Source organism: Castor canadensis, chromosome 4 (genome assembly GCF_047511655.1).
Source record: "Castor canadensis chromosome 4, mCasCan1.hap1v2, whole genome shotgun sequence".
Taxonomy (NCBI): domain Eukaryota; kingdom Metazoa; phylum Chordata; class Mammalia; order Rodentia; family Castoridae; genus Castor; species Castor canadensis.
In genome coordinates this window covers 153,336,487-153,358,932 of record NC_133389.1, presented here as the reverse complement: position 1 = coordinate 153,358,932, position 22,446 = coordinate 153,336,487, and the positions used below count along the sequence as shown (strand labels likewise).

General features: G+C 38.5%; 1 protein-coding gene and 1 long non-coding RNA gene across 13 annotated transcripts in view; one reads left to right on the top strand and one right to left on the bottom strand.

Annotated features, from left to right (window-relative positions):
* LOC141422622 (uncharacterized) overlaps positions 1-20,522 on the top strand; it is a 105,318-nt gene extending 84,796 nt beyond the window's left edge. Inside the window, exons 8-9 of the long non-coding RNA XR_012447361.1 lie at positions 18,028-18,092; positions 19,159-20,522. This is a non-coding gene — a long non-coding RNA (uncharacterized lncRNA). The remainder of the gene's footprint in view (positions 1-18,027; positions 18,093-19,158) is intronic.
* Cd28 (CD28 molecule) overlaps positions 1-22,220 on the bottom strand; it is a 162,456-nt gene extending 140,236 nt beyond the window's left edge. For 5 of the 12 annotated variants that reach the window (XR_012447351.1, XR_012447354.1, XR_012447352.1 and 2 more), the window contains exons 1-2: positions 21,834-22,220; positions 12,943-13,035 (exon numbers count right to left, since the gene is read on the bottom strand). The gene's annotated coding sequence lies outside the window, so the exon portion shown is untranslated. The remainder of the gene's footprint in view (positions 1-12,942; positions 13,036-21,833) is intronic. The other 7 variants (XM_074071515.1, XM_074071518.1, XM_074071519.1 and 4 more) reach the window with 2 other exon arrangements.
* Between the last annotated feature and the right edge of the window lie 226 nt (positions 22,221-22,446).

Sequence of the window (22,446 nt, the reverse complement as noted above, 5' to 3'; positions counted from 1 at the left end):
CCCCATGGTGTTTAAGAAATACAGACTATTGTTTTTGGTAAACCTGTCCTGAGCAAAGAGAAGCAGAATAATTAATTCAGAGGGCTACATTCTTCTCATTGTTTTCCTCTTTTTCTTCTTATCATGCTTGACTTTCAAATTAGGATTTGCATAGAGCAATTAAATTGGTTCTAGTGTAAACACTTTAGGGTCCAACACATAAAAAATGATCTGATATTTTTACAAATAGGCTTTTCTTGAAATAAGCATTGAAGAATTTTAGTTTGTTTAATATGCCTCCTATATAATTAAATGTATATTCTAGTTAGAGGGAAACTTAACTACCACCACCATCACCCCAAATTTTAGAGTATAAGTATAATGCTAATTTGTGGGGAAACAGAAATTCTATAGTGCCCTGTAGCTTCCTAAATGGTTTTTAAAATATGAGAATTTTTTTTTTTTGCTTGACTTTGGGGATCCATACTATTGCTTTCTAAGAAGGAGTATTAAGTTACATTTCATAGCCCTTTGCAAATAACTTTCATTTACAGTACTTCATTTAATCCTAATCACAACCCCACCAATAGGTAATTTTCATCCCTCCTTCACAGGTAAGAAAATTAAACCAAGAGGATAAGTGCTATTCAAAGCCCTTCTCACTCTGAAACAGTGCTTTTTCCATTATATAAACTGCTTTAAATTGCTAGAAATAGAAAAGTTTGCCTGAGGTCAGTAGGAAGTACAACATGATTTTTAAGATCAATAGTTACTAAGGAAAATTATTGAGTCTGAGTTCAGAGGACATGACCTGCTCATCTCTGTTTGTAAGTACTTCAAAGGCTAATCACATACTGTCTCTAGTATATAACACTGGTCCTACAGTGGCAGGCTTTCTATAAATCTATAAATTGAATGAATGAATACATGATTTTAATTAAATAGTGCCTTTTCTTTTTCCCCTAAAACTGTGTTTTCAAGATGTACAACTTATAAAGTGGGTTCTAACCATCTGTGGTGTCACACTCCTATAATCCCAGCTACTCTAGAGGTGGAGAGAGGATCCTGAGTTTGAGGCCAGTCCAGGCACAGATACTACTCAAAACCATGAAGAAAAAATGAAGGGATCAAGAGGTATAGCTAGTGCCCTAGGAATCCAAAAAAAAAAAAAAGTGGGTTTTACTAGTGAGTTTGGGAAATATTATATTATTTATTAAAATAATTTTTTTTATAATACATATTAGCTTACCAGAGGTTCTGAGAGTTCCTATGGAAGAGAAACTTATTTAATGTCACTTTTGTCTTTATTAATGTATATTAACTGGACAAAGGGGTTTCACAGTGCATATATTGTACTTTGATCAGGGTAACTCCCTCTATTGCTCTCTCTCTCTTTTCCCTGCCCCCCTCTATTTTTCTTTGGGTTTCTTTATAACATCGTTATACATAGACACAATATATTTTGATATTATTCACCCCCTATCATTCTCTTTCCCTCTGTCCTTTCCCCCTCATCTCCCAAACAGTACCATAATTACAATCATGTTATATTTATATATATGCATGCATATATACATGTATACATACGTACTCACATGTTAAGTCTAGATTTCACATATGAGAGTCATGTACATTTGCCCAAGGAAACCATCCTTTCTCTTTACAAAATTATGTTAACATCCCTCCACACATCAGTGTTTTATGGAATATGGTTTCAAAAGGAATCGTTTTAAGCTGGGCATGGTAGCTCATGCCTGTAATTTCAGCACTCAGAAGGCAGATGCAGGACGATTATGAGCTGGAGGCTCTGGGCTACCTAGCAAGTTAAAGGTCACTCTAGGCCCCATACCTCAGTCCCATACTTCAAGATACTGTCTTGAGGGGTTGGGGAATCCTTTAAAATAAAAACCAAAAAGCTAATAGTAGCAGACTAATATCACAAAGAAAAAAAAATATTCTACCACAAGAGCAGTATTTTGGAAAAGAGATAGAAGTAAAGAAAAATAACTGAGGGTAAGTTCATGAGAGATGGGCCAGACCCAGAAAGGCCAGCAAAGCTGGCTATAATAACCTACCAGACAGGCTCCTGTGAATAAGAAGCTCTGAGACTGTTACAGGTAGAGACAAGGGAAGAAGCCCAGACAAGGAAGGGAGCAATATCAGGAAAATTCAGTGTCAGCAAAGAACTCAAGCACAGAGGAAATAGAAAGCAGGCTAGAAACAAAGATGGCAATGGATGGCCATCAGAAACAGAGATATTAGCAAGTCCCATCTCTGCAAGGGGCTAGAGCTGAGGGCACCAAATTCAGTCCTAAGAGCCCTAGTAAGGAAGGTAGAACGCCAACCCCAGAAAGGACTCAGTGCGAAGTCAAGGATATAGGCAAAAAGAAACAAATTGGAGACCTAATGACTCAAGCATCCTGTACTTAAAATATACCAGATGCTGTTATATTTTACAAGTTAAATTGCATTAGGAGCATAATGTAATTAGCCAGGGGCCACCCCTCCTATTAGAACCAAAATTTGGAGTTCCTACCTTCACTGCACTTTTTTAGGGTCACTCAGAACTGCTGAAGTTTCTAGCATGCAAAGTGGGTCCTGAGAACTAGCTAATCCACACTTCCTGGGCTCAGGTCACTTGAGCATATAACCAGTGTAGGTCATATTTAGCCCCAGCTTGAAAAACTAAGTCCCTCTTTCCCCTCTTGCCTCTTTACCCTTATTTGGAGAGCTTGTGGACAGCTAGTCTCACCATGCCTAGTATCTAGAGCTGCCGCAAAAGGCTGGGTAAACTGTACACTAGTCTGGGAACACCATTATAAGACACTGACATCCTTGTGATTCGGTCATATTTTCCCTTCGTGCCTCATGTAAATCCCTCCTGCAATCTGCCTTCTATATTTTCATCCATAGTTCACCACTTCAGCCAATCAATCCCCTCTGTTCTCTTGCTCAGTTGCTTTCATTCCACCTGTCCAATAAAATTGCAACCCTGTTGTCTCTACTTCTATATTCAAGCTATTACAGACAGCTAGAGAAAAAAAAACACAGCTATGTCTACTGCATTTATTCATCTCCACTGGCTTACCCTTCAGAAACATATAAATATGAAAGAAACGTTCAATGTGTAAAACCACTGTGTGGCTTTCAGAAAAGCACTGGGGTATCGGCCATGACCACAGATTCTTTCATGGAACCCTCTCATTCACATTTTCCTCACCCTGTCAAATCCTTCCATGCCATCCCTGGACCCCTCTCCTGAGCCAAAGATATAGCCTCCTACTTCTTAAGACAATGGTGACCATCAGAGGAGAACTCCCTCAGCTTCTGTCCCCGTATCTTCTTCATATCTATTCCTATTTCTTTCCCTTCTCCCACTGTGCAAGAGGGGTCCGTCCTCCTAACCAAGGCTGGCCCCTCCCTCACCCACCTTCAAAACATTTTCTTTCTCTCTCTCCAGTTATCTTGTCTTCTTTTTCTACTGGCTCTTTGCCGCCAACATTTAAATAGACTCCACCTTTCACCTCCACAGATGCCTCTAACTACTACACTCCATATCTTCCCCTCCCAAACTCACTGTATTCTTGAATCTGTCCTCTTGAGTTCTCTTCTTTCTCTTGGACTCACTCTTGGCTTCTGCCAAGCCTCCCACTGAAACTCTTCTGACCAAAGTCCTACCGATTGCAGAGATGTTTCATTCCTATCTTGTTATATTGTCCCAGTAGCACTCATCATTCATGACTTCTGAAGTGACTTCCTCTGGCTTACGACCCCAGAGTCTCTGGATTTTCTCTGCCTCTCTGGTTACTCAATAGGCTTCAAGTGTTCTTCTTTTTCTTCAATCTGTTTTCTCAATGATCATCTTTCTCAGAGTACTTAGACTCTTTTTCTCAATCTACTTAGCTCCCTGGATGATCTTATCTGCACTCCCAGGCCTTCAAGTATCCTCTTAGAGCTGACTACTTCTGACTTTTGTCTTCAGAACTAAATACCTCTTGCTTGGGAGAAATTCACTTTCACAAACACCTGAGAAGCCACACACAAGCTCATCATTTCCCCAACCCATCCTTCTCCCCCAGCATCCCTTTCCCAGTGGCTACTCAGTGAGCCAGGGGATGGAGCAAGAAGACCAGTATCTTCCAGCAAGTGCTGTGGATAGAGCAGATTTTCCTCCAGACCCCTCCAAACAGAGGCCTACACTACAGCAGAGTGACCTATTTAAAGCAGCAATCCAGTGACATAATTTCCCTGTTTATCCTAAGGGCAAATAGGAGTTTAGTGAATGGTTTTAAAGTCCAAACTTCTTACCAAGGCACACAGGGTTTTCTTTGAACATTCACTGTCTTTCATTTGATACCATAGCTTACTATTATGTTATGTGCCAGGCACCATTCTAAGCAATTTTACATATTAGCTTTGTTATTCCTCACAATAATAACCTATAAGGCAAGTTCTCTTTTCATTCTTTTTTTATAGATAAACTGAGACAAAAAGAAATTAAGCATTCTGACCAAGGTCATATAACAGCAGAGTCAAAATTCAAACCAAGTGGTCTAGCTTTGAGATATCATTTTTGGTATTATGTTTTTGGAGTTTTTTGTTTGTTTTATTTTGTTTTCAGTACTTGGGGGATAAACTCAGGGCCTGGCACTTTCTAGGCAGGCCCTCTACTACTTGAGCCACTCGATCAGCCCTTTCAGTATTATGTTATATTGCCAATGATAACTGAGTTTTGGGAAGGTGCTAGCCTCCACTTATTCTATGACTTTGCACCTATACACACACACACACACACACACACACACACACACACACACACCCCTTTACACCCTTCCTTATGTCCCTAAGGAACTCTTATTCAGATCTAGGAAGCCTTCTCAAACTGCACTCCCACCCTCTTCTAGGGACTCCCTAGTGTCCTATGTGTGCCCCCATCACACACTTACACCCTGCTGTGATACTAGTTAACTTACCCCCAAAGACTGTGTCTTATGTGTTGTGTCCCCAGTGCTTCTCACAGCACCTGACACATGGCGGGAGGGAATGGAAGTCCCTGAACAAATACAAGGTGAATAGGAAAATGGTATTTACAGACAGACAGACTGACTCGTCTGGAAACTGGTCTCGGGCTCTTTAAATTCTCCTAGATCTGACTGGAATGGGTCTGAAATAGAAGTACAGGGCTGAGCCTGAGGGAGGACTTCAGAATCCCAGCTGTTAGGACTAAAAAGAGGAGCTTTCAGAGAGCCAGGAGGAGGCTAAAGCTTTACCCTTGATAGGAGGCTGAACAGATCTTGTAAAGGGGCTTAGGATAGAAGAACAAATGAAAGACAAGCAGGAAGAGGGCAAAGGATTAAGGAGAGCATTACTCTGAAGGTTAAAAATCAAGGGGAGAGGGTGGGAACTTGATATTTTGATATGGGAGCTTGTTCTAAATTTAAACTAAGGAGTTGAAGGATGTCTATCCCACACAACTGATTTGATTAAAAATGAAACCAAGTCAGAGAGCAGTCAGGGTGCATTAAAAACAAGCATTTTTGTGTGACTTGGAGTGTGCTCTGGTAGTTTGTAACCATTCATTTCTCATAGGTAGTGGAGGGCCTGGTATTTTTCTGTTTCTTTGCCATTCTTGAGGTGTGGCTCAAGCAGTAGAGTGCCTGCCTAACAAGCACAAAGCCCTGAATTTAAAACTCCAATACCACAAAAAAATAAATAAATACACCTGCATAGAGAATAGTGTTGGAGTCAACACAGCAGAAGACAAAACTCTTGTTCTAGTTAAAGGTCTATTAGCAACTATTTGAAGTGTTCTCTGAACGAAGATTGATCTTAGGTTATAATCATGTCATTCACTGACTCTTTTAATAGATGTCCAAGTCTAAGCCAGACACATTAATGTTCTGTAGTAGCACAGGTTAAGAAAAGTATCTCACTGCCAAGTCACTGCAGTTACCCCCACAAACAGGGGATTTGTGTGTCTGTATTATCTAATATTTATATTAATCATAAATCTTGAGGCTGGGGGAATTTCTCAACTGGCCGAGTGCCTGCCTTGCAAGTGTGAGGCCCTGAGTTCAAACCCCAGTACTGCAAAAATCTTGAAATTATTTTAAATATTCTTCCTTATAAAAACTGTATTAATTTGAAATATGTAGTCATAAGATTCATTAATGTGACACATGAAATAATCAGTCCTAGGTCTGACATAGAAAAAGGAGTTTACCTCACAAAAATTTTATCCCCTCCTCACCTCATAGAAGTCTCATGGATAACTCTTGGGGATATACCCAAAAGACTGTGACACAGGTTACTCCAGAGGCACCTGCACACCCATGTTTATTGCGGCACTATTCACAATAGCCAAGTTATGGAAACAGCCAAGATGCCCCACTACTGACGAATGGATTAAGAAAATGTGGTATCTGTACACAATGGAATTTTATGCAGCCACGAAGAAGAACGAAATGTTATCATTCGCTGCTAAATGGATTGAATTGGAGAACATCATTCTGAGTGAGGTTAGCCTGGCCCAAAACACCAAAAATCGTATGTTCTCCCTCATATGTGGACATTAGGTCAAGGGCAAACACAACAAGGGGATTGGACTATGAGCACATGATAAAAGTGAGAGCACACAAGGGAGGGATGAGGATAGGTAAGACACCTAAAAAATTAGCTAGCATTTGCTGCCCTTAACGCAGAGAAACTAAAGCAGATACCTTAAAAGCAACTGAGGCCAATAGGAAAAGGGGAACAGGTGTTAGAGAAAAGGTTAGATCAAAAAGAATTAACCTAGAAAGGTAACACCCATGCACAGGAAATTAATGTGAGTCAACTCCCTGTATAGCTATCCTTATCTCAACCAGCAAAAACCCTTGTTCCTTCCTATTATGGCTTATACTCTCTCTACAACAAAATTAGAAATAAGGGCAAAATAGTTTCTGCTGGGTATCGAGGGGATGGGGGGAGAGGGAGGGGGCGGAGTGGGTGGTAAGGGAGGGGGTGGGGGCAGGGGGGAGAAATGACCCAAGCCTTGTATGCACATATAAATAATAAAAGAAAAGAAAAAAGTCTTATGGATATTTTTGTTGTTGTTAGATGAAGATAATACTTTGAAAGCACTTAGAACAATACCTGGCACATAGGAAGAGCTGTGCGATGTTAAATGTGCAATACTTACTGATACTGAAATTAAGACTTCAAGAAAACATTTTACCTTCTTAAGAGGTACTAGAGTGGTACTAGTGTTTGAACTCAGGCTCTCATACTTGCTGGGCAGGCAGGTGCTCTACCACTGAGTCTCTCTGCCAGCCCTGTTTTTGTGTTGGGTATTTTTGAGGTAGGGTCTCGTGAACTATTTGCCCAGGCTGGCTTTGAACCATGATCCTCCAGATATCTGCCTCCTGAGTTGCTAGGATTATAGGCATGAGCCACAAGCATCGGGCTGAGAAGAAATATTTTTATTGAAGACTTTAAAATCTGTGTCTAGTTGTTGCTCAGAGGGTATAGTTTTCAATTATGCAAGATGAAAAAGTTCTGAAGATAGATTGTACGACAATATGCAGATAGTTAACAATACTTTATTACATATTTAAAAATTGTTAGAGGATTAATTTGTTATGCATTTTTATGATAATTTAAAAAATCTGTGACCAAATGGTGCCATTTACTAAAAGCAAGTCTATCTATGTATTATATTAAGTCCAACAGAATTTCTCACTGGAAATTTCCAGTAAATGACAGTAATAAGGGCATTTGTATTGTTGTGGTAACACTTGCTACCATAACAAATAAACTTTTATTGTCTCACAGCTATTACAGATTTTGGGACCTATGTTACTCTCACATGAGTAGCAGGCAGCTTTCTTCCAGGGGTCCATTTTCAGGGGTCTCTATAGCCAGATGAAGAAGAGGAAAAGATGAAAAAGGAGATTGCAAATAGAAAAGACATAACCTGTTTCTTAAAAGCCTTGGCTCAGGACCAGAGGCAGGGCTCAAGTGATAGAACACCTTCTTAGTAAGTACAAAGTCATGAGTTCAAACCCCAATACTGCAAAAAAGAAAAAAAAAAGTCTTGCTCAAAGAGACAATGGCCACACCTAGATGCAAAGGATGCTGGAAAATCTAGGCCCTGATGCAGAAGCCATGGCCCAGCAACAGCTCTAACCATGTAAGGGAGTAAAAATTTTGGTGCATAGGTGGCCATCTCTACCATAGAGATTATTTTCTACTTGAAAATAATGTCTAACATGTTTAACTTTAATTTCGGACAAAATCTAATTGTCATTCTCTTCAGTACTCTAAATGTACTTTAATGGCAAAAGTCCTTCAACATTATTTTAGGATTCTCTGTTCTAAAAGTTTTTTCATTTTACTTTTGTCCTGTCTTCAATTTCCATATATCAAAATTTTAAATGCAATTTAAAGTGATCCCAGGATCACAAAATTCTCCTCAAGAAGAAGAAAAGAAAGGAGGAAAAGTAACTTAGCCACATTTCATACGGAGCACTCCAACTTCTCCTTTTAGTTTCTAGATCAAATTCACAATGTAATAATTTTCTGATAAAAGATATACTTTATATAATGTGAAATAAATAATGGACTAAGAAGGAAAATTAAATTCCTGAGTTGGCATTAGCATCAGTTTCTAAGAAGTAACAGGAAATAAAGACAGAAATCTCAAACATGAGAAGGGATCATAGGATTTCATCTCTTGTTTGAGGAAAAGATTGAACAACAATTTGGATAAATTATCTGAATTTGCATACTTCATGCATTCCTGTCATAACTAACATGTGGTCATGTGTATATTTATATTGTCATCATCATTTTAATTAATAGAAATAGTGCTTAATAATGATTAAATAATAGCTTACTATGCAAAGGTTTGAGCTATTCTGTCTAGAATGAAATTGCTTTTGCAGTGGCCAAGTTTAAATACACACACACACACACACACACACATACACACATACCTTCTGCATAATGAAAAGTGTACCTTGTGCAACTCAAAAGCAATGTTTCTTTCTTTTTTTTTTCTGGTGGTGTTAGGGTTTGAACTCAGGGCTTCTCTACTGCTTGAGCCAGACCTCTAGCCCAAAAGCAATATTCTTGAGTGGAATAAATGACATTTGACTTTCATCGCTTCCTTTTTAATCAGACTGTTTTCAGTCTTCCTATGCTATGTAGGCCTCTTTCCACCTCTTCATCCTCTTTAAAAACTCAACAGCTATCCCTAAATCAATCACATAGGCTGATGATCAATTGGCTTATTACACTGGTATGCATAAGTTTCAGTCAATGTACCTCTTCAACCAAGTATTTCCTTGTCTTTTTTTCTCTAATTGTTGATGAGAGGAATAGTCAAAGAAAGAAATTTCAGGTGTAATCAAGCAGGTAAAGCAATCTAAGATCTTTATAGAGACAGGAAGATTCTAGAAAGGCCTGTACACACTCAAAACAAAGAGTTAATTACTTTCCTGTCTGATAAGTATGTCAGGGTCCCTTAAAAGGGCTCACTCCTTGTTCCTGTCCTTAAAGAAACAACTTTTGTGGATGGGGAAAGAGTCCTCTGATAAGTAGAGCACAAGCCTCCTCAATGAACTACTCAAACCATCTGAAAAAATGGTCACATCTATGCACCTCCAAATCAGGCCAGAGGCTAGGGCTTCCCTTTTTACTCATGCCCCAATCAGATTTCTACATGAAGTCAGTCATTTGGTCAGTAGCTGAATGTTGGCTGTAAAACTCTTGGGGAAAACACAGACTAGGAACCAAGACTGAAATAGAATAAGTCTTTTAAACAATAAAATGGCTCTGCCAGGTGCAAAGTAAATCAACTAGGTCATGATCTCTAGGAACAAAACCTCAGGTTATGGATTTTGTTGGTGACAGCTCAAACTCCTAGCTCTATCGAGTGAATGAGCTCTTTCTGGATGGAGCTCTGTGTAACCAAGTAGATCAAAGCTTTTTTGGGGTGGACCTGGAACTTTGATCAGAAATAAAAATCAGGGGAGTGTGTCATCTGCCCAGGATGGCACCTAGTCTGCCCCCAGGCCTGACTCCTAAACCTTCACCATACTTCCTCCAGCAAAGCTTATATTTATCCTCACTTCTCAATCCTAACTTTACTCTTCTTTTTCCCAAGACTCCTAGATATCTATCACAGACTCCCAGAATGTTTTCCTTAATTCCAGTTATAATTTTAATTATCTATTCAGATGATAAGTCTTATTTTCCTGTATCTTATACCTAATACAGCAGTTTGGTTTTTAAATAATTATGATTTTACCCCATCTTTTAATGGGATTCATTTTCTTTGCTAATATGGTACTATGTTATCTTATTGTCATTTTGCTTTGTACTGAATCACGGGACTTCATAGGTGTTAGTCCTGTAAGATCTCTTGACTCCCATTTTTGTGTTTTAGATCAGCTATTTTAACAGATATTTTAATCAACTCCTCAAGGGGAGAATAAACTTTGCAATTTTCAAAGAAGAACTTGGTTTATGTGATGAAAGACATTATCTTAGAACTTTCAAACAATAGTTTAAAATTTTAAGAGGAATTCCACAATGGAAGAAAGAGCCTTCTTCTCTGCCTTCAAAACTCTCTATCCTTACATTACCTTCTCTTTCTGGCTACAGGGGATTTAAGAAGCCTGAGAATCAGCCTTCTGCTGGTTATGTTCTCTCCGGAAGTGTTGCATGGTTCCAGTCATTAAATTGTGACCTATTTTCCTGTATCTCTCATATCTTGCTCCTACTTAAATAGCTGAGTCCCCACTCCTATCCCTTTATTTTCCATGGAGTTTTATCTTGCTTTCTCTTTCAATTAGGAATATGTTTGACTGCAAGGAACCTAAACCCCAATGTGCTGTCTTCCTACCCAGGTGTGATGTATTTTAATATTATTCATTCTATCATTCTCTTTTCCTCTCCCTCCTACTCCTAGTCTCCTCAAAGAAGGCACATGAAAATGCACTAAAAACAGTTGAACGATATGGAGTGGGAGGGAGGAAAAGGAAGAGTAATAGAAGGGCCATATTGACTAAAATACAATAAATTCACAGGTGAAATGCTATGGTAAAACCCTGCTGAATAATGAACTTGAGCTTAAACAATGAAAGACAGGAGTGTAAAGCAGGTCCTGTTAGGGGAAGGGTACTGCTGGAGGAGGGAGGGTGGATGGTGAGGGTAAAGGAGGGTCGATGTACTTTATATGCATGTATGAAGACAGAACATCGAAATCTGTCAAAATCATTTTAAATAGGGGGGAGGGAGATGACGAAGAATGATAGTGGAGATGAACCTAACCAAGTTACATTGCAAGCATGTATGGAAATGTCACAATGAAACCCCCTAGGCAACTGTTATGTGCTGATAAAAATGTCAAAAGAAAAAAGAAACAGAAATCCAAACAATGGCTTAACCAAAGAGGTGCTTTTTTTTTTTTCACATGACAAGAAGTCATGTGAAATGGACCATTCAGAACTAGAGCAATGGCTATACTATGTCAAAGACCTAGCCTGCTTCTCTTTTGTTCCAACACCCTTAGTATATTATCCTTGACCACTATATACTGAAACTAATGCAGCATAGTTGTATTCAAGGCTGGAAAATGAAAAGAAGAACAAAAGTTCTTGCCAGTCATACTTACCTCTATTATCAGGAAAGCAAAGATTTTCCCCAAAGCCTGCCCATTGCTCTCAACGATATCCCTTAATATTTCCCTGGCAGCTAGGGAGAGGGGCTGGGGAAGATTTTAGATGGCAAATAACACTACTTTTGTAGTTTCCATTCTAGATACTCTAGATCTAGAGGACCATATTGTTCTTGTCCTCTTAGGAAATGAGATTGCATCTGGAACCTTAGAACTCTAACCACCACCTGCCTGGGGCTCTGTTCATAGCTCTGCCATAACTGCGTGGCTGTTATTCTCAAGAGACTGCCTAGCTGAACAGCTTCCTATTATTTTAGCTGAATTCACTCTCAGTGCACCCACCTTATGCCAGGTACTTGGTCTGATACTCTGACCCCCCATGCCAATTCCCCCAGGCCAAATTGGTCTAGTGTGTCCCAGTGGCTTTGGGACACAGTTCAGCATTTCAGCCCTAGACTGCATTTGCTCTTATGCTTCTAGCAGTATACCTAATGCATGGTAAAATCCGAATAAAAGTCCATTTTTCTGAATGAATGGTCAGGTCTACCTGACAGATGTGGATTAAAGTGAGAAAAGCTTAAGCAAAGTAAAACATCAGAGGGACCCACCTCTAATTCCTTGTTCTGTATAACATTAGGAACGCATGTTTCTGTGTGATAAAAACTCACACGTAGATAATTTGTTCCTCAGTTGCTATGCTGCTTAAAGACACTGGAAAAAAAAAAAAAGCTTTTTCTCCCTGTGCTTGGAGCCTTAGGAAAGAATCAAGCACATATCTTCACATTACACTGAGAACTAATAACCTTTTTGTTGTTGTTGTTGTTGTTCACCTTCCATGTGTGCAGTTTCAATGTCCCTGATTCCATAAACCATGATATAAAGACATGGATAATCAGCCATGGATATCATATTATCTCTAGAAGAAGCTTAAGGAAACATGATCTATCTAAGGCATGAACAGTTTAGATGTAAACAGTGATATTTAACTAGAAGTCATCATCCCTTTAGATAATACTTAAAGGAAAATCATTTTTGTTACAGAAATAAAAACACAAAATATGAATAAGAAAGATGACAAAAATATTTAAGAAAAATATCTTTTACTTAGTACAGAGTAGAACTTTGACAAATATTCCATACGGATGGTCCTTAAATAGAAACATGCATAAGAAGCCCTTGTGGTTTCTCATTATTTGTTGTGGTAACAGCTAAGGAGCTCTGCTCTACACTCACCCACCCTCCCACCCCACCCCCACATCTTACTCATCCTATATTACCATGATATTCTAATTATAACTTACACTTATAGCCAAAACTGGAGCACAGGAACAGAGAATACAAAATCTGCAGACAAAATGGAAACTCCTATGTTTCCCTTTGTCATCTCATGATTTCTAGGAAAAGAAAAACAGTAATTATAGAGTGAAGGTTACTATAGAAGTTGCAAATATGTCACAGAAACTACTGGTAGTGATTTCCCTTGCTTTTTGGTGAATTATTTTAGGAGTAAAAAAAAAATCAGAGAATGTGAGTTAAGCCTAAATACTTGTAAGAAGACTAACTACAAACCATTGCACGATTCTTACAATATAATTGTAACTCGCTGAATCTATTGTCATCAACATTTTGTAAGGGAGAATAAGGCTGTCCACTGACAGTCACAAATAAAATTTTCTCTTTATCAACCGACCCAGATTATAGGTGCTTATACTTTTAACATTTTGTGAAATTTTTAGAAGAGAGTGGATACCCGGCAGCTTACTGGTGGTGGACTCTTTGACACTATGTCTTTAGACTCAATATGCTTTCTGTTAACTCAGCTTAGCAAGCTGGGAAGGCTGACTGCACAGGAACAAAGTAGTTGAGCTCTATATTTATGGCTTCCTTCTTGTCCTTTCCTCTTCCTTATTCCATATTCAAGAGGTAGTAGGCCCCATGCTTCTTTTCCTCAGGGGAGTATTAATATGTCACAAGGCAGAAAGCAGAAGTTGCCTGCAAAATACTTCTCTTCTGAGTTTTTATTTCCAGTCTCCTAAAAAGTCTAGGCTGACTCCCCTGAAGGAACAGGGGAGCTAGGTTTGCTCCCGTGGGGAGGAGGGTAGTGTGCCTTGAATGTGAAAGATGGTTGCACAACCCTGTCCTTCAGCATACTTTTCCCTGTGGACTCTTCCCAAGACTTCTGTCCCAAAGGGTGGCATGAAAGCAGCAGAGTCCTTGGATCTGAGAAAATGAGGACTAAACAGGAAGCACTTTCATAGAACCCAGGGTGAATGGATGATGGAAGAGACTTCCCTAGGCTTAGCAGCTGTTTTAAGGCCTCTGTACTCCCTTGGTAGGGTGGTTGGGAACAAGGGAGAAAAAAACCCCAGAAATGGCAGAGATTGGATTTCTAGCCTACCTCTAGCAAAGGGAGACTCAGTCAAAATTAAATTTAATTCAAGTAAACAAAGAAATAGAATATTTTTTCACACTTGAGAGTTTGAGGATTGAGACTCATAGCCAGAACAAATGAATACAGGTGCTTGAAAACACAGAAGGAAAGACCTTTCCTCTACTGAAAAAAGATAGAGGTGCTTTACACCATCAACCAAGTCTTTAGAAAACATGATAGTTTTGTTTTGGGGAGGGGGTTGTTGGGATTTTTTGGTTTTCGTCTTACTCTGGTTAAATGCCTGTAAGAACAAGCTGTGTTCATGTGAGGATGTGATCTTGAAATAAACTTTCAGTGTACCAGTTACATTTCAATATACAATCTTATATTATTCCTCTACCTCCCATTCTTTCCCCTACTCAAATTATTCTTTTGTGCACATGCAACATTCATTCACTACATAGATTTTTTGTTAAGTGTTTCCTTCCATACAACCCTTCTACTTGCCTTTAATAATCACTCAGTTTTCAACTTCTGCACTGGGCTGTAAAGTCCATAAGAGAAGGGGCCTTGAATGGATTTATTCTTTCTGGAACACTGGAAAGCCCATTATCTGTTCCAGTTCTAAAAGACAGCCTAATGACAAGAACAGTAAATGAAAATATTAACTACTCTCTATCATGACTCAACATTGGTTGGTATCAATGCAGCTTTTCTCCTCAGAACTAAGACCAAAATGGATGCTAAGTTGTTGCTATAGAAATAGAAGTAGAAAATCCCAGCATAACTAAGGTTGGATTTCTAGCCTGCCTCTAGCAAGGGGAGATTCAGTCAAAAATAAATTTAATTCAAGTAAACAAAGAAGTAGGATATTTTTCACACATGAGAGTTTGAGGATTAAGACTCATAGCCAGAACAAATGAATATAGGTGTTTGAAAGCACAAAAGAGAAGATATGTCTTTCCTCTACTGAAAAAAGAGGTCCTTTTCACCAACAACTGAGAGCCTTCAGAAAATGTGACTTTTTAGAAGGAAAATTAGCTGCAAGTATTTTCAGTTACTTATGGAGGACAATTTGGTGCTCTCCCCCAATACAGGTTCATAGTAGGAAAAGTCACAAAAAATGTTCATGGTTTCAAGTTTAATTTGTTTCCAGTGAGACTCAGATCATTATACAAATAAGATTTTTTTGGATGTTTAAAAGATTAAGGAGACAATTTTATAGATAACTACTAGCTACGTATAATATTCTCTTTTTAATTTGGTGTTTGGACTCACTTTCTAAAACATAGATTATTTTTAGAGCAGTTTTAAGTTTATGGAAAAATGAGTGGAAAGTAGAGTTCCTATATATTGCTTTCAATTCTGCTGCCCAGTCTCCTTATCTTACTTCATATGGTGCACTGGTTGCAAGCGATGAAGCAACATTGAGGCATTATTGTTAATTAAGCCTATAGTTTACATTAGGATTCACTCTTGTGTTGTACATTCTATGAATTTGGACAAATGCTTAATGTCATATATCTACCATCACAGCATCATCCAGAGTAGTTTGCCCTAAAAGTGCTCTGTGCTGTATTCATTCATCCCTCCCTTGCCCTAGCTGGGACATCTTGCAGTGCTCTACTGGTCCTTATGCACAGTACCTTACAGAGTTGGGCTGTGTTTTGTTCTCATGTTAGGATTATTGGGGAAAGTGTGTCATTGCCTAGGCAGGGAATACTGTACATTCACACTTCTACTTGATGCAAAAAAGGTATAGGTAATTTCAAAGATAGAAATAGGATTGTATCTGAACATAGTTAAGATTTCCCTTGAAAGAAAGCAGATAAACAGATCAGGCAAAGGTTTTTAATGTATCCCTGTATATGTTTGGAATAAAAGAGTCTCTTTTCTTGGAGAAAATGATAAAAGCATCTGTATATGGAGCTGAAATATTTAAATGCCATTTAAAATTTTCTTCCATCTGTATAAGATTAAAGATTTATAAAATAGATTTCTAGCATTTGAAAGAATGTTTTGTGGTTATCTTATTCAGCTCTTTACCTTTAGGCAAAATTACTCTTAACTTAGTTTCAAAAGGTTCTTTTTTTTTTTTGAGAACTACTATAAAAATATATGAAAAAATTTGGAATTCATTCCATTGTTTCATCCCCCTCCCCTTAAAACACACTTAATTTTCATTATATGATTGTATGTTTATTCCCCACTCAGTCTTTTTGTGTGTTTTTTCGGTTGTGCTGGGATTTGAACTCAAGGCTTGATTTGAGCCATGCCTCCCATCAATTTTGCTTTGGACACTTTGGAGATGGGGTCTTATGAACTATTTTCTTGGGCTGGCCTCAAACTGCAATCCTCTCAGTCTCAGCATCCCAAGTAGCTAGGATTACAGGTGTGACCCACAGGTGCCTGGCCCCGATCAGTCTTAATTCCTAAGAAGAAAGAACCCTATCTCCTGTACAGCAAATTGTCACAAATATTAAGATTACTTGCTTCTCTTCCACTTTTTTCTGCCCACAACTAAATAATTCTGGCTTCTTCTTTTCTCATCAGGTCTTATTTCCCATTCTTCAATTATCATTGAGGAAATGATGAGAAAACCTAAAGCACAAGGATGACCACTTAGTGTCATAAAACTGTCTTCCAACATACCAGACCACAGTGCTTTCTTCTACCTCAGTATTTCTGAGTTTAAAATGTGATGTAATCAACCTACAAGCACAGGTAGCTCTATGAGCACAATTTGTAAGCTGTAAAATCGTTCTTAAGGCTGGCATGGCAGTGCACCTCTGTAATCCTAACACACAGGAGCTGAGGAAAGAAGATGCTGGGTTACATAACAAGACCCTGTTTAAACAAACAAACAATAATAAATCAAAAGTGGTTCTTGTCTTCATGGGGTTTATTTGGCATGGCCTCAAACTAGAAAATAGGGACACAGGTGTGAAATGCATGGTACAGGCCTTGCATAATACAAGTGTTCAGAGGAGGAAGGCTTTCTTCCTGGCTGATTTGGGGGATGTTTGGTGGAGGTGCTGGCAGGTTGGACAGGATATGGATGGGCGGGGAGGGGAGGGAGTGGGATATAGTCCAGACAAAGAGAATAACAAGAGCAAAGCCACAAAAAGAAATTCCATGAACTGAGTAAGAAGAGATGAGAAAGCCAGCCGGAGTGATATGGGGGCAGACAAGTGGGGGTGCAGTCAGCTTTGAAGCCAGTCAGAGAAGCTAATTTGAGCCAGTCACAAGCAACAGGGAATTGTTGCAGGCTTAAAAAGATTCCTATTTTAATCCTAACTCTTTTGTGGCAAATGATAGAAATAGCCAGTTTTGGCAGAAAGGGAACTCTATTGGTTTAAATATTCAAACCTACAAAAGGATGAAAATATAACTGATCCTTAAACACCAGAATCAAGGGTGCAAATAGTGCTAGGATTCTGTCTTCCTCATCTCTGCTTTGTTCATGATCATACGATATTAAAACTATGATCACTAGCATTTTTTTTTTTTTTTGGTTTGTATTTTCCTGAATGCCTCTTCAGAAAAGAACTGACTTTTTCTTCATAATTTCAGTTGGAAAGGAAGGAAAGAAGGAAGGAAGGAAGGAAACAGATTGTAATGTCTCTAGTTACCCTAGTGTGGTCACATGCTGTCCCCTTGCCCAGGGTAAAAAAGGTACCATGACCGGCAGCAGCCCTTTAGAACTACACAGCTGAGTTGGGGGCTGGATTGAGAAGATCAGTTTTAAAAGAAATATGCTAGCTCCAGAAGGAGGGAAGAGAACAGGGACAAGGAAATAACAGATGTCCCCCCATAAGAATATTATTGAATTGTTTTTGTTGCTGACATTCTCCATGAATATAAAAACAATGCAAGCTCATTTTTAAATTGAGAATATGTATCAAATACAAAGATGTAAAAATTAAAATCACCTCAAGTTCTTAGCCTAAAGGTAATTGGCCCATTAATAATTTGGTATACTTTCTTCCCCTTCCTCCCCACTTTTTTTTGACAGGCTATGTCCATCTAGCTCAGGCTGGCCTTGACCTCACAATCCTCTGCTTCAACCTGGGATTACAGGTATGTACTACCGTTCTCAGCTTTCTTTCAGCTTTTTTGTGCATAATAGTGCATTTGTGTGCATCTGTGTATGGATGTGGGAAAATAATTCCCCTTCCCCAAAAATGTACTCTAATTCCTGGAACCTGTGAATATGTTACTTTACATGGCAAGGTAGCTTTTGCAGTTGTAGTAAATTAAGGATCCTGAGATGAAAAGATTGTCATCTTAGTGCATATTGTGCAGTTACAATAGAATAGCACAGTCTATAATTTATAATGAAAAGAAATTTGTTGGTTCATAGTCTGAAGACTAGGAAGTCTAATATCAAGGTACTGGCATTTGGCAAGGGCCTTCTTGCTGTGTTATCACATAATAAAAAGCAGAAGGACAAAGGAAAGTAACCCACTGCCCCCAGTCCTTTTCACAGTGACATTTAACTATGCATGAGGGCAGAACCCTCATGACCTAAACACCTTTCATTAGGCCCACCTCCCAATGCTGTTGCACTGGGGGTTAAGTGTCTAACGTATGAATTCTGGGGAATGCATTCAGACCATAGCAATTATCCTGACTTATTTAGATGAGTCCAACATAACCACAATGGTCCTTATGAAAGGGAGGCAGGAGAGTCAGAGTTAAATAGAGTAGGAAGATGCAAAGCTGTGGACTCTTAAGATGTGGCATGAGGCCATAAACCAAGGAACATAGGCAGCCCCTAAAAACTAGAAAAGGCAAATGAATAGATTCTCCCCCTAGAACCTCAAGAAAAATTAATCTCTGTCAACATCTTGATTTTTAGTCCACTGAGACTGACGTTGGACTTCTGACCTTAAGAACTATAAGATAATAATTTATCTTGATTTAAATACCCAAGCTTATGGCAATTTGTTACAATAGCAATAGGCAATTAATACAGTGGAGATATATATATATATATATATATATATATGTGTGTATACATATGCATGTTTGTGAGTTGGAGCTTTTTGTTTTCAACAATATCAGAATCATACTGTTCATGATGTTTTGTGATGTCCATTTTCAAAATAAAAACATTGTATATTTTTTGGTTTATTTTTAACAGAAAAAACATGACATAGTGAAAGTGGTCCCAGTAGTACCAGAGATTGGGGAGGATTATTATGTAAAAAGGAAACAGTTGTAGGGAAACAAGCCCACAGGCTTCTGCAAAACCCTGGTGTGAACTGCTGAAGGTTTCAAGAGGAGTGGCAGCAGACAGAACCATGAAGGGACAGCAACATGAGATGTTTGAATGGCCTGACTGATGGAACATAGTGACAGTACACGGGTGATGTCATAACCTTCAGCATGGCCTTGCCCCAAAGCACATAACTAAACAAAAGTTCTAGTGATCAGCTGTTCATCTATTTACTTTGTTTTTCTATGACACATTTTTTCAAATGACTTTTCCCAAGCTGTTCAAAGAATCATATAAACATGATCAGGAGGCAGCAAAGGGAGAGCATAATTTCTTGTTCATCAGTCCCCTAAATGAATCATAAAAGAAAAAATGAAAAATAGTAAGTATATTACAGTAGAAGAATCTAAAATTGGTTTTAGTAAAATAGCAGAATTTTAAAACTTCCAACTCTCCTCTACCCCCAGATTTTGTCTATCTATTGCATATATACATGTTAGCCATGAAGTCTGGAAACCTAGATAATACTTTTTCTTAACAGATTGAACCCCCTTGGTTATTTTCATTGAATAAATGTGCACACTACTGATGCACATTATTTGATGAAAATCTGAAACACAGATCATCTGAGGCCAAGAATTACAGGTGAAAGTACAGAGGGGTTGATGAAAGACTACATTATATTACATTCATCACAATTTTGCATAGTGAATTGAGTTATATATTCTTAATATGGAACAATGAATTAACTGCTTTGTTGAACATATGATCTATTGTGATATCAATAAACCATTTAAAATGTAAAATATATGTGTATATGTGTAGCAAGTCTTTATTTGCCATGTTTCTAGTCTTTATGATTACCACATGTGTGACCAATTTAATTCTTTAACCTTGAGTTCTCACCTTAAATATTTAAACAAATATTTATTGAGCAACTGTCATGAATTGAATTGTGTCCTCCATCTCCAAATTCATATGTTCTAATCTTAATTCCCAGAATCTTAGGATGTGATTGTATTTACAGAGAAAGTCTTTAAAGTTTAAAAATTAAGTTAAAATGCGGTCATTAGGATGGGCCCCAATCCAATATAACAAGTATCCTTATAAGAAGACATTAGGCCACAGACATTAAACACCAGATACCTGCATGCACAAAGATATGATCTTGTGAAGACACAGAGAGAAGATGACCAACCCCAAGCCAAGGAGAGAGGCTTCAGAAGAAACCAAGACTGCCCACTTCGATGTCAAACGTTTAGTCTCCAGAACTGTGAGAAAATAAATTTCTGCTGGTTAAGTCACCTAGTCTGTGATACTTTGTTATGGTAGCCCTAGGAAACTAAAACAGCAATCTACTTTGTCTCAGACACTGTGATATTGATAGACTGGATATTTAGCAATTTAAAAAAGCACTTTTCTTAGTCTCAAGGACAATCTACTTCCTGATTTCCAGCAACCATGTTAGAGCCCTGATGGGTTCTAACTCTCTCATATGGTCTTCCTGTCGCTCAGCACAGTGCACTATACCTGACAGGCACTCAGGATCTATCCATTGATTTAACAATATTAGTCTTTGCTTTCAGCAATCTTCCAGCCTAGAAATCCTGGAATCATCTTGGACTCTTCCTTTCCTCCTTATTCTTGTCCAATCTGTCACCTGTGCCTGTCAGTTTTTCCAAATGCAAAGTCAGTCTTTCTTTCTTTCTTTCTTTCTTCCTTCCTTCCTTCTTTCTTTCTTTCCCTTCTTTCTCTCTCTCTCTCTCTCTCTCTCTCTCTCTCTCTCTCTCTCTCTCTCTCTCTTTTTCTCTCTCTCTCTCTTTTTCTCTCTCTCTCTCTCTCTCTGCTTATCTGTCTCTCTCTCCTTTGTGGTATTAGGAGTTGAACTCAGGACCTAGCTTTTGCTAAGCAGGAGCTACCTGAGCCAAACAATACCATTTGAGGCACTCTGCCAGCCTCTTTAGTTATTTTTCAGATAGGAGCTCACATTCACGCCCTGGCCATCCCATCCTGGACTGCAATCCTCCTGTTTACACTATTGAGCTAGAATGACAGGCCCACACCACCATGACCAGCTTTTATTGGTTGAAGTCCCAATCTCTGCCTCCCAAGAAGCTAGGATTATAGGCATGAGTCACCTTGCCTGGCTCCTTTTTCATTTCTAATCACTACATATCTGGATTACCATAATTGCTTTCCAATTTTTTCCCTTATTCCAACCTATTCTTCAAAGTGTTGTTAAACTCTTTGTAGCCATATTTCCTACCTTCCTTTTCTTTGCAAAATATTACTGAACTTTTCTATGTATAAGATCCCAGACAAAGTGTTGAAGAAAACAAATATGAATAAGTCATGGTCTCTCCCCTTTAAGGAATTCATGGTCTTTTAGAAGACTCATGTACAAGAAGCTGTTCTACAAATGTGCAGTAGTGGGGAGTACATAAGATGCAGCAAATTGCTTTATCAAGAGGAATTGGGAAATAAGGGAGAAGACAGTTATACTTTAACATCCAGGAGCAGGTAGAGAGACAAAGGGACATTCCAGAAGGGAATAATAATTGCAAAGGCTCAGAGACACAATCATTGTCACATTCACTTACCCTACTGTGTTGCTTTTCAAGTCTTCTGCTGGATCTTCAGGGGCCTTCAGAGTCTGTGTCCCTTTGATCTTCTATTCCTCAACAGACCTCTACTAAAACAATTTCTCCCATTAGTTATACATAAACAGCACCTGCTTGATGTCTATGCTACACCATTCCCCCATCTGGAATGTTTTTCTTTTTTTATGGTGGCAACTCTAGACCTAACAAGACTGCATTCTAAAGGAATACTGATAGAAGTTCATGTTCTACCCTGTTATTCCCATTACAGACATTTGTGGGACAGGCATAACTTTTAGTTCGGTACTAGGCACTAAACACAAATCATTCACTCTTTCAATTAGTATGTGCCGTGAATACGATTACTAGCCATTTAGTTATCACATTGAAAAGCTGGTTTCAAAACAGCACTTTACAACATTTGCTGAATCAGAGAATTGCTGACTTTCTGATTGGTGGAATTCATTTGTGGCCTGACTGGTATAGACGTCAGAACATTCACAAGGGTTCAGGTTGTTATGATAACTGCTCTTGTGTAATAGTTTGTATTTGTTCTGAGTAAATATCTAGAAATACCCAGTTCTATAGATTTTGGTGATGAAATGCCCCTCCA